This window comes from Zea mays, chromosome 7, assembly GCF_902167145.1.
Source record: "Zea mays cultivar B73 chromosome 7, Zm-B73-REFERENCE-NAM-5.0, whole genome shotgun sequence".
Classification (NCBI taxonomy): domain Eukaryota; kingdom Viridiplantae; phylum Streptophyta; class Magnoliopsida; order Poales; family Poaceae; genus Zea; species Zea mays.
Window position 1 is genome coordinate 181,668,700 of NC_050102.1, and position 11,463 is coordinate 181,680,162.

The window sequence follows — 11,463 nt, forward strand, 5'->3', positions numbered from 1 at the left end:
ATAACTGCCTATTTACTGATGTTGATGTGAAGATCCTTAGAAGGGAGGATTCCTCTGTTGCTTTTACAGGTCGCTTGAAGGGCAAACTCTATCTTGTTGATTTCACAACAAGTAGGGTGACGCCTGAGACTTGTTTAGTGGCAAAATCCGACAAGGGTTGGCTTTGGCATCGCCGGCTAGCTCATGTTGGCATGAGGAACTTGGCCAAACTTCAAAAGGATAGTCACATTATTGGACTAACAAATGTTGTGTTTGAGAAAGACAGAGTATGTAGCGCATGTCAAGCAGGAAAGCAACATGTCGTTCCACATCAATCAAAGAATGTGGTCACAACCAAGAGACCCTTGGAGCTTCTCCATATGGACCTCTTTGGACCTGTGGCCTACATCAGTATTGGTGGCAGTAAGTATGGTTTAGTTATTGTTGATGATTTTTCTCGCTTCACCTGGGTTTTCTTTTTGAGTGACAAAGGTGAAACCCAAGAGAATTTAAAGAAATTCGTGAGAAGAGCTCAAAATCAAGAAGGTGGGAAGTGACAATGGGACAGAATTCAAGAACACAGGTGTTGAAGAGTTCTTAAGTGAGGAAGGAATCAAACATGAGTTCTCGGTCCCCTACACTCCACAACAAAATGGGGTGGTGGAAAGAAAGAATCGAATACTTATTGAAGCCGCCAGAACCATGTTGGATGAATACAAGACACTTGACAACTTCTGGGCCGAGGCGGTCAATACTGCCTATCATGCAATCAACCGCCTATATCTTCATAAGATATATAAGAAGACTGCATATGAGCTTCTCACCGGTAACAAACCTAAAGTTGATTACTTTAGAGTGTTTGGTTGCAAATGTTTTATTCTTAACAAGAAAGTCAAGAGCTCTAAGTTTGCTCCTAGAGTGGACGAAGAGTTCTTGCTTGGTTATGCATCAAATGCTCACGGATATCGTGTTTTCAACAATACCACCGGTCTTGTTGAAATAGCGATAGACGTGACATTTGATGAATCTAATGGCTCGCAAGGGCATGTCTCTAATGATGTTGCAGGAAATGAATTCCCACCAAATGAAGCATCAAAAAGCTTGCAATAAGTGAAGTGAAGCCACAAGAAAAGGACGACGATGAAGGGAGAATTTGGATGACAAATAGGATCGTTGATGGGGGTGCTAAGGTGGTTGGTGAAAATCCTTCCATCCAAGCAAACCCATCAACCTCAAGTTACCCAATCCTTGAAGAAGTGCCTCTACTGCAAGATACGCCAACCATTGTGGAAAATGAGTAAGAAGAAGTTGCTAGTGAGGAAGCCATTGATCAAGATGAAAGTGATGAACAAATTCAGAGGCATCCTTTGGTGCCCCATCCTCGAGTGTACCACGACATTCAAAGAGATCATCATGTGGACAACATCCTGGGTAAGTGGGTAGCATCAGGAGAGGGGTAACAACTCGATCTCGTTTAGCAAATTTTTGTGAATTTTACTCGTTTGTCTCCTCTCTTGAGCCACTTAAGGTTGAAGAAGCACTGGGTGATCCGGATTGGATAATCGCAATGCAAGAGGAGTTAAATAACTTCACTCGGAATGAAGTATGGTCCTTAGTAGCAAGACCCAAGCAAAATGTCATTGGAACTAAATGTGTCTTCCGCAACAAGCAAGATGAAAACGGCGTGGTCACAAGGAACAAAGCGCGGCTGGTTGCTCAAGGTTTCACTCAAGTGGAAGGACTTGACTTTGGAGAAACCTATGCACCAGTAGCAAGGTTAGAGTCCATAAGAATATTAATTGCCTATGCTACTAACCATGATTTCAAATTGTATCAAATGGATGTGAAAAGTGCATTCCTAAACGGACCACTTCAAGAGTTGGTCTATGTGGAGCAACCGCAGGGCTTTGAAGATCCAAAGAAGCCAAACCATGTCTACCTTCTTCACAAAGTGCTCTATGGGCTTAAACAAGCTCCTAGAGCATGGTATGAATGTCTTAAAGATTTTTTACTTAAAAACGGCTTTGTGATAGGAAAAGCTGACTCTACCTTATTTACTCGCAAAGTTGATAATGAATTATTTGTGTGCCAAATATATGTCAATGACATTATATTTGGTAGTACTAACGAGAAATTTTGTGAAGAATTTAGTAAGGTAATGACGAACAGGTTTGAGATGTCTATGATGGGTGAGCTCAAATACTTGATGGGATTTCAAGTAAAACAACTAAAGGAAGGTACCTTTCTGTGCCAAACCAAGTATACACAAGACACACTCAAGAAATTTGGCATGGAAAAGGCAAAGCACGCCAAGACACCAATGTCATCAAATGGACATCTCGACCTTAATGAAGAAGGTAAACCGGTAGACCAAAAGCTATATAGATCAATGATAGGGTCACTGGTTTACTTATGTACATCTAGACCTGATATTATGTTAAGTGTATGCATGTGTGCTCGCTTTCAAGCTAATCCAAAACATTGTCATCTTGTAGCCGTTAAGAGAATCTTAAGATACTTAGTTCACACCCAAAACCTAGGATTATGGTACCCTAAAGGCTCCCTTTTTGATTTACTTGGCTATTCTAACTCAGACTATGCCGGTTGCAAAGTAGATCGAAAAAGCACTACAGGCACTTGCCAATTCCTTGGGCAGTCCTTAGTGTCATGGAGTTCCAAGAAACAAAATTGTTTTGCACTTTCCACTGCAGAAGCTGAGTACATAGCAGCTGGTGCATGTTGTGCTCGGTTGCTATGGATGAAGCAAACCCTTAGAGACTTTGGTTGTGAGTTTAATAAAATTCCACTGTTGTGTGACAATGAGAGTGCCATTAAACTTGCGAACAATCCTGTGCAACACTCTAGAACCAAACATATCGATATTAGACATCATTTCTTGAGAGACCATAAAGCCAAAGGAGATATCGAATTATTCCATGTGAGCACCGAAAATCAACTAGCCGATATCTTCACCAAACCTCTTGATTAGATTAGGTTTTGTTTTCTAAGGAGTGAACTAAATATCTTGGATTCTCGAAACGTGTCTTAAGAAATAAAATTTGAATCATGATTGATTGGTCTAAATGAGTTTTGTGAACAATATGAAATTTTAAATCTTGTTTTTATTGCCTAAATTATTCTTTTCATAAATATTGCTTGTATTCTAAGCCTTATCGGGCTATCTCTGGAAACTGGTTGAGTAAACCGACTGAGTAAGCCACTCAACCGGATTCTCTCTAGTGAGAACCGGTTGAACCGGTTTTTGGCGCTTCGGATTCTGTGCAGTCTGTCAGCTCCGAAGTCTACGCCATCAGTCTCGCAGTTTGCGCTGTCAGTGCGCCAGTTTTTCTGCGTAGTCAAACCTCGTTTTCTGCGCGTTTACTGTGCGCGCTGCAGCAAAACCGGTTGAACCGGTTTCTGGATCGGTTGAACCGGTTTTGGTCCGTTTGACCAGCTGCCTTTGCCCCTTTTCTCTCCTCTCCTCCCCACTTTCTATCTTCACTCTCATTTGTTGCAGTCGCCGACGCCCTCACCTTTCTCTCTCTCCCTCTCACATCCTACACTCCAAATCCGTCCAAAAACTATCAAATCTTTGTGGAGATTGTTGGAGATTTGATCCCCTCGGGTTCCTCCACCATCTCTCCACTCTTCGTTGGGATTTTTGTGGACAATTTCACAGATCGAGGTATTATTTCATCTTCCCTATTTTTGACTCGATCCATACCGTTCTTGATTATCTTAAGTATCTCTTCAAGGATATTGTGTAGTTTAGGTGTATGGCACACTTAAACTGTTATCATTGTCTCGAACATTGTTTTGAGTTAAGTAGGTTGGTATTGTTCATTGTAGCTAAACCGCTCTTATGAACGGTTGAAGTTCATGTCAAATATTATACTTGTCTTTCCTCAAACATGTTCGTTAAACTCCTTGAACATAAATATCTCATAATATGTTCTCCTTTGTTTAATCTTAAGAATGGTGCGTCATAGAAATCCATCGGTTGTTGAATCCGATTCAAGTGACGAAGCCCTAGAAATTTGTGAAGTCACTCCTCCTCGGTCCAGATCCAAGCACGGGCGCGATTTGGCAATGTCATGCCAGGTGGTGAGGCCTCTGGGTCTCATGGACCTCACGAACGAACGGCCCATAATCCATCCGGTCGGTCTCGTCCTGCAGCGAATACACAGGCCTAGGAGGCTACCAGCGATGACGAGGGAGGAAAAGATGACGATGTTAATCTCCCTCCTGCTAATGCACCCATTATCCAGGGGTTAGTGCTTCACAGAGCGTAGGCCTGTCGTTCCGCCAATGAACAGGTCATTGATTTCACTGCCAGCAGAGGGCTGCCCTTCTTCAAGACATGCGCTTCCAAAATCCTACATTTCGTGTTCGTGATGTCAGGATTGATGGTAATCGCTTCTGGACTCTTCTTCATGCTGACTTCTATAATTTAGTTATCCTTCCAAAGAAGCACCAGCCTATCCTCCATCAGCGTTTTATTAACTGGGATGCATGTGAAGCCATTGGAGATCCTGAGATGACACGTCATTGAGGGCCTGTGAGCGAAAGAGAATGAAGACCATTATGACATTCCAATATGATTGGAATGATGAAATCATTGCTCAGTTTTATTCTACTCTTTGGAATAAGCAGGATGATGAGGAAAGTCCATACAACTTTCCTTATCTCAATTTTTTTATTGAAGGAAGTTGGTATAAGGTGAGCTACATGAGGTTTGCTCACATTTTGGGATTTACTGATGAGGATATTTCTAGAGACAAAATCAAGATCCATGACTTTCGCCCTCGCACCAGGGATGAAGCCAAGGATCTTCATATTTCTCAGACAGATGAATTTTGGAAATCAACAAATCTGCACAAGTACTACAGGTACATTAATTCACTCTGCAGGATGACTCTCATCCCCAAAGGGGGAAATCAGATGAATATCCTGGGAGAAAGTAAAGTCCTGCTTTCCTTCATGAAGTCAAACATTACTGAAAGCTTAAATGTTTTTGACATGATTTGGCAAGAGATCATCCATGCTTCATGCTTCCCTCTCAAGGGATGTCTACATGCCCCCTTCATCATGAAAATGATTGAAGTGGTGACACAATTTCGATATGAAAAAGGCACAAGACATCTCTCATATACCCCCTTCTGGATTGACCCAAATAATCTAGCAGGGTGGTTGAGGAAAGCCCCTGCCAGCTCCCGTGTGCATACTGCTGCTGGTCCCTCTCGCCCTTCTCCTAGGCATGGCTCTCCCACACCACGTGGTCGTGGTCGAGGTCGTGGACGCGACATGGGCGTAAGATTGGCTCATGGCATCTGTCACACCCGGTTTTAGAAGGCAAACCGAATGCGAACCATGTACGTGTCAGGATCAGCAATTCACGTACACAGCAGTTACATAACTGGACATCATCACACAGTGCTCAAATCATAATACAAAAGGGGAATAATAGTCGATTACATCATATGTCTGAGACATCCACATAGTCTTTACAATAATCAAAGTGCGGAAAAGAAACGTAGATACACGCGGCCTTCACAGGCAGCCGACTGAGGGTTACCGCTAACCCACGCCTAGAACTCGTCGTAATCTTGGAACTCCTGGTGGTCTCCTTCCACGGCTTAATCCTCTCCTGAGCAGTGGTTGCAATGCAGACAACCTAGGGGGGAGTTTGGTGTGTAGAGCAAGGGTGAGTACACATCAACATACTCAGCAAGTATCCTGTTTGGTTGTAGTGGACTAGCTTTATGTGGGGGTAAGTCAAGCAGTTGCTTTTAATTGGTCAGATTATTATTACTAGTGGAGAAAGCCAAGTTTTAGAATTAACCCACATTATTAACCCAAACGTACCCTTTCCAAATGGAAAGAATACCACTTACCATTACCATAATCAATACCAAAACCATCATTCTCATTGCCATATGTAATCCGAACATCTCTGATCAAGTACCACTAATCACTGGAGCACCCTTGGCCACTCATAACCGCGAGCACGGCTGATATATCAGTTTTCATACAATCTGCAGAGGTTGCGCACTTTACCCACAAACCGTGATTTCCAAGGTGACCCAGTAGGGTATCACTACGTAGCCTTTACAAAGATTCCCCCGGAGCTGTAGCCGCTCGTTAGGTTTCCTAAATGTACCGCACTCCTCCCCAAGGGACAAATCAACCTTGGCAGAGCGAGTCGCATACACCGATCCCCATTGACGGCACGACGGCTAAGCGAACTACACCCCTGTTTCTCTAATTATTCAGCTAAGGGCGTCCCACTCCACCCTTATGGTTGCACTGTTTTCCTGGGCGGTCATCCAACGAACAGGTCCTTACGGAGAGGCACTCGAGAAACCGCTCGAGTCTCCTTAAATGCCACAAGTATAATATCATAAACAAGAGGGAAAACAGCGTATCATAGATAATTCTCATCATGTTCATTGATTAATGTTAAGCAATAGCATAAAACTAACCAATAATAATCCAACCCAAATAGGTAAACAAGGACATGAATAACAAAAGCTAGTCAATCCTTAGGTATAACTGTGTAAATGCGGGAAGTAAATTATAGAATGGATAGGACAAAGATAGGTCAAGGGACACTTGCCTCCACCAACCAGCTGCTGCTCAGGGGCTTCTCCTGTGAGTTCCTCGGGCTCTTCAACCAGGTCGTTCTCTATACGAGTTCAAACATACATTCCATACATTTAATACAAAAGAATAGTACACCATACAATAGAACGCAATAATCAAACAGACGTTCAACGCGGGGCTCGTAATTACGGTTAAAAGAGAAAGAGGAGCTGACAGTCGAGTCTACGGTCGAGAAACGATCACGTTACATAATAATAAATTAAACGACTCGTTTAAACAGAAGGGTATCAATTTGGACACTGCGTTTAGCATAAAGTAAGGTCATGTTCCATGTTTAATCATTATAAATAGATAAAGATGAATGAAAGGGAGTGGTCGCACAACGAGACGTACGACACAACATTTAAATTGAATTAAGAAGTAAATGACTCGCTGCGCGACAGAGCGTGCAACGGGATTCTTGCATTAATTATGGATAAACGTTACGCGTTGCGCGATGAAACGCACGACGGCTTACGTCAACAAAACTGCATTTAAAACGAATCATCGCGCGATGAAGCGTGCGACGCAGCACTGTAATAAATATAAATTAAACGAATCGTCGCGCGACGAAGCGCGTGACGCAACACATTAATAAATATAAATTTAAAAGGACCTTCGCGCGACGAAGCGCGCGACGTAGCACATTAATAAAGATGAAATTAGAATGAACCGTCGCGCGGCGAAGCGCGCGACGCAGCACATTGACTAAACAAAATTAAAATGGATTAAACGAGGGTTAAACAAAGCACGACTACGGTCGCACGCGCGAGAGCACGCTGCGCGTGCCGAGGGCACGGCCGAGGGCGCGACGTGGGGACCGGGGCGTGGCCAAGGGCGCAGCGCGGAGCACGGGACGCGAGGCGCGGGATGCCGGGGTCGGGCGCGGCCGCCGGGGCGCGATCGCCAGCGCACGGCTAGGGCGTGGGGGCGTGCGGGCTCGCCAGGGCAGGGGCTCACCGGGGCAGGGGACGAGCCGCAGCGCGGGGAGGGCTCGCCAGGGGCGCGAGCGCGCGGGGGAGGGGAGGGGCGTGGCGCGGTCGAGCTCACCGGGGCATGGGACGGGGAGGGGAGGGCGTGGCGCGGGCCGTCGCCGGGCACGGGGAGGACACGGGGGGGGGGGGGCAGGGAGGGCTTGCCGGGGACGCGGCTCGCCGGGGCAGTGCGGGGCCGGGAGCGGCGCGGGACGCGGCCGAGGGGGGCTCGCCGGGGGAGGGGGCGCGGGCCGCCGGGGAGGGGCTCGCCGGGGGGAAAGGGCGCGGCCGGGCGCGGGGTCGGGAGGTGGCGCAGGGCGTGCGGGGGCCGAGGGCGGCGCGGGCGCGCGGGCAGGGAGGCCGCGCGGGGAGAAGAAGGGGAGGGAGCAGAGAGAGAGGGAGAAGGAAGGGGGAAAACTCACCTCTGGGGATCCAAATTCCGGCGATCTCGACTCCAAACCCTAGGGCACCACGGGGGGAGAGAGAGGTGGAAGAGGGAGAGGGAGGTTACTGCACGGGAGAAATCAAATGAGACAAATGGATCAGGGGGAGGGAGGGGGCACGCGCATGGGTTGGGCAGGGGGCGCCAGGGGCGCGCGGGCCGAACTGGGCCGGACCGGGCCGGGCTGGGCCACAACGCGGATCGAAACCCACGACACGCACGACCACTAAACGGAATCCAATCGCGAACCAAAATCCAAAACGGGACGAGACGAACACGCGACATCAGACAAAGAAATGTGCTTCGGCATGATGCAACACCCATGACACTTAGGTTTTGTTTATACATGACACGAACACATGTCACTATACTGGTTTGAAATTGGGAAGAAGGGGCGAAACAGGAAGAGAAAAGAGAGTAACACCCGAATTTGGTGAGTGAAAAGAAGAAAAAATTCTACCCCCAAATTCAGAGCGTTACAGCATCGCAGCTTTCTTTTCTATGTGCAGGAATATCTCCTCAGATGTTCATGAGCTGGCTCGGTGACAGCGGGAGACTGACAACAACCTTCGTCGTCAGGCCACTTCCATGAGTATGTCTTTTGCTCCCCGCTCGCTTGATGTGCCCCTCCATCCTCCTCCGCCAGAGATTAATGAATGGCACCAGCAAACCTATGGGGTTCCATTCATGTCAGCAGAAGATGAAGAAGGTGAAGAGGAAGAATTTTTTGATGACAAAGAGCAGTATGTCCCGCCTCCCCACCAAGGGGATACGGGGCCATCCTCATCCTATCCTCCTCCCCAGGATCCTTCCGGCAGCTAGGGCTGGAAACGAGACGAGACGAGCTCGGCTCGGCTCGGCTCAGTGCCTAAACGAGCTCGGCTCGGCTCGTCCATTCCACGAGCTGGCGAAGGAGGCTCGGCTCGGCTCGACCTTGGCTCGCGAGCCGGCTCGGCTCGGCTCGCGAGCCATATTCTGGTACTTATCGTTGCATTATTTGGTGAATTAACATTATATAAATTTGAAATATAGAATCATCATTCTGCATTATGAGTAAATTAAATTATAACTTGTAATATATTCATCATCAAAGACTAAAAATGAGCTATTATCCATAAAATTATCTAATATTCATCATTATTCCATAAATTAATCATTTTTGCAAGGCTCGCGAGCTGGAACGAGCCGGCTCGGCTCGGCTCACTGCAAAAACGAGCTCGAAAAAGGGGCTCGGCTCGGCTCGTTCGAGGCTCGCGAGCCGCTCCGAGCCGAGCCGAGCCGCTCCGAGCTCGAGCCGGCTCGCGAGCCTCGAGCTAATTTTCCAGCCCTACTGGCAGCTATCCTCCCCCAGCTCAGTCTGGGAAGAAAACTTTGCAGCAAATTTGGCATCACAATTCTTCGATCCATCTCCTCCTTGGTGATATGTAGTTGCTTCTCTCCTCCTGTTTTTGGTGCTCGTCGCCAAAAGGGGGAGAATGATTGATAGTGGCTTGGTATCCCACAGGGGCTTTTATTTATGTAATGAACAATGGTCTGTAATAACTCTAAGTATTCGCCTGCTTGTGATGATGCATGTGATGATGGCTTAGGGCCATAAACAATTTTATGCTGTGATGCCCATTATTGTAATAGATAATACTATCTCATATCTTATGCTATGCAATGATGGAAATGTTAGAGTAATGTCATTTTTTATATCATCACATCTTATATAATTCTGTTGCATCCCTCAGTATTTGTGTAATGCATTGGCTATTCACTTTCTCCAAATATGTTGCAAAATTGACATATCAAGTCAATATGAAGATCACAAAACTCATGCACATATTTAGGGGAACCACACTTACACAAGTATTTACATCTCGCCAGTATTTTTATTTTTATCTATTCTCTAGTTTGTTTTGGCATCAATCACCAAAAAGGGGGAGATTGTAAGTGCAATCAACCCTAAATGAGGGTTTTGGTGATTAAATGACAAAACAAACAGAGATTCTAACAAGTTTGCTCCTAGCATGTATACAGTTATTTTACAGACAGGAGAAGCATAGATCATATATGTACGCAAATGTAAAAGCACAGCGGATTAAAAAATTCTACATCATATAGCGTGCTCCAAGTGCTTGAGAACAACGTCAGTTTGTATTTTACAATTCTTGAGTCATATAAATCGCCATTCAATTAAGAGGGATCCGCAATAGTTAAATAAGTAATGCGATGAGCTCAATCCAAATCTTTTCCAACCTTCTAAGAAAATATTTCACTAGATCATGAATGCTCTTGGAAAAACCACCTTCACTCCCCACTAAGATTTCCTCTTGGTTCACCTCAATTTTCTCAAAATCTGTTCATCAGTTTCAAAAATCGGTTCAACCGGACCTAAAACCTGTTGAACCGGTTTCTGCACTGTTCCCCTCTGTCACCTTCTGACCTGCCAGTCTGCTAGTCAATCCTGTCAGAAAAAGTCGTGTGCAGAGTTTTTGAAAACCGGTTCAACCGGATTTTGGTCCGGCTCAACCAAATTTGGGGCCGGTCGAGTCTCCGGCTGAGTCCCTCTGTGAACCGAGAACTCCCTGGTGGAAACCGGCTTAACCGGTTTAAGAACTAGTTCAACCGGTTTTGAGTCCACTTTTCCCAACGGCTGCCAGCTTTTGGGGGGATCTTTTATATACCCCTCACACTCTCTCTCTTCATTCACTTCTGCCCTCTCCACGAATTCTTGGCTGACCAACCTTCAAACAAGAGCATTCAATTCACCTCTCACACCCAAAATCACATCTCCTTCAATCGTTTGAAGGACCCTTGGTGTGAGGTGAAGTTGATCTAACTCGCTGTTGATTTCATCTTGATTCTCCCTTTCTCTTCATCTCTCGAGCTCATTGCAAACTTGAAACTTGTGCGGATTTGTTACTCTTGGAACCTTGAGTTCCTTGACGAATAGAGGTTGCTTGGGAGTCTCCAAATTTGTGGACGACCCTAAGAAGTTTGTATTACCCGCTCGTTGAGCAAATTTGAGAAGAGATTGCCTTGACCTTGGTGGTCGGCTTGTGGAGGATTAGGGTTGGAAAAGACCCGGCCCTTTGTGGGCTCCTCAACGAGGAGTATGACACCTTTGTGGTGGTTGCCGAACCTCGGGTTAAATCGTGTGTTCTTGTGTGTTCTTGATAAGTGTTTTAAATTGTTGGTTAGTTCATATTCGATTATATTGTGTGCAAATCGTGTGAAACCAACTTATACCGATTTGTCACCTATTCGAGTGGATTTTCTCTAGGGCAAGTTTTAAGCAAAAATCTCTTATTACTTTGTCGCACTTGTTTAACTGTTTATCTAATCTAAGTTGAGTAGGTTCAAACTTGTTCAGCTGTAAACAAAATCAGCTGAACCAGTTTGCACCAGTGCAACTTGAATTTAACATTATCTCGAAGTTTT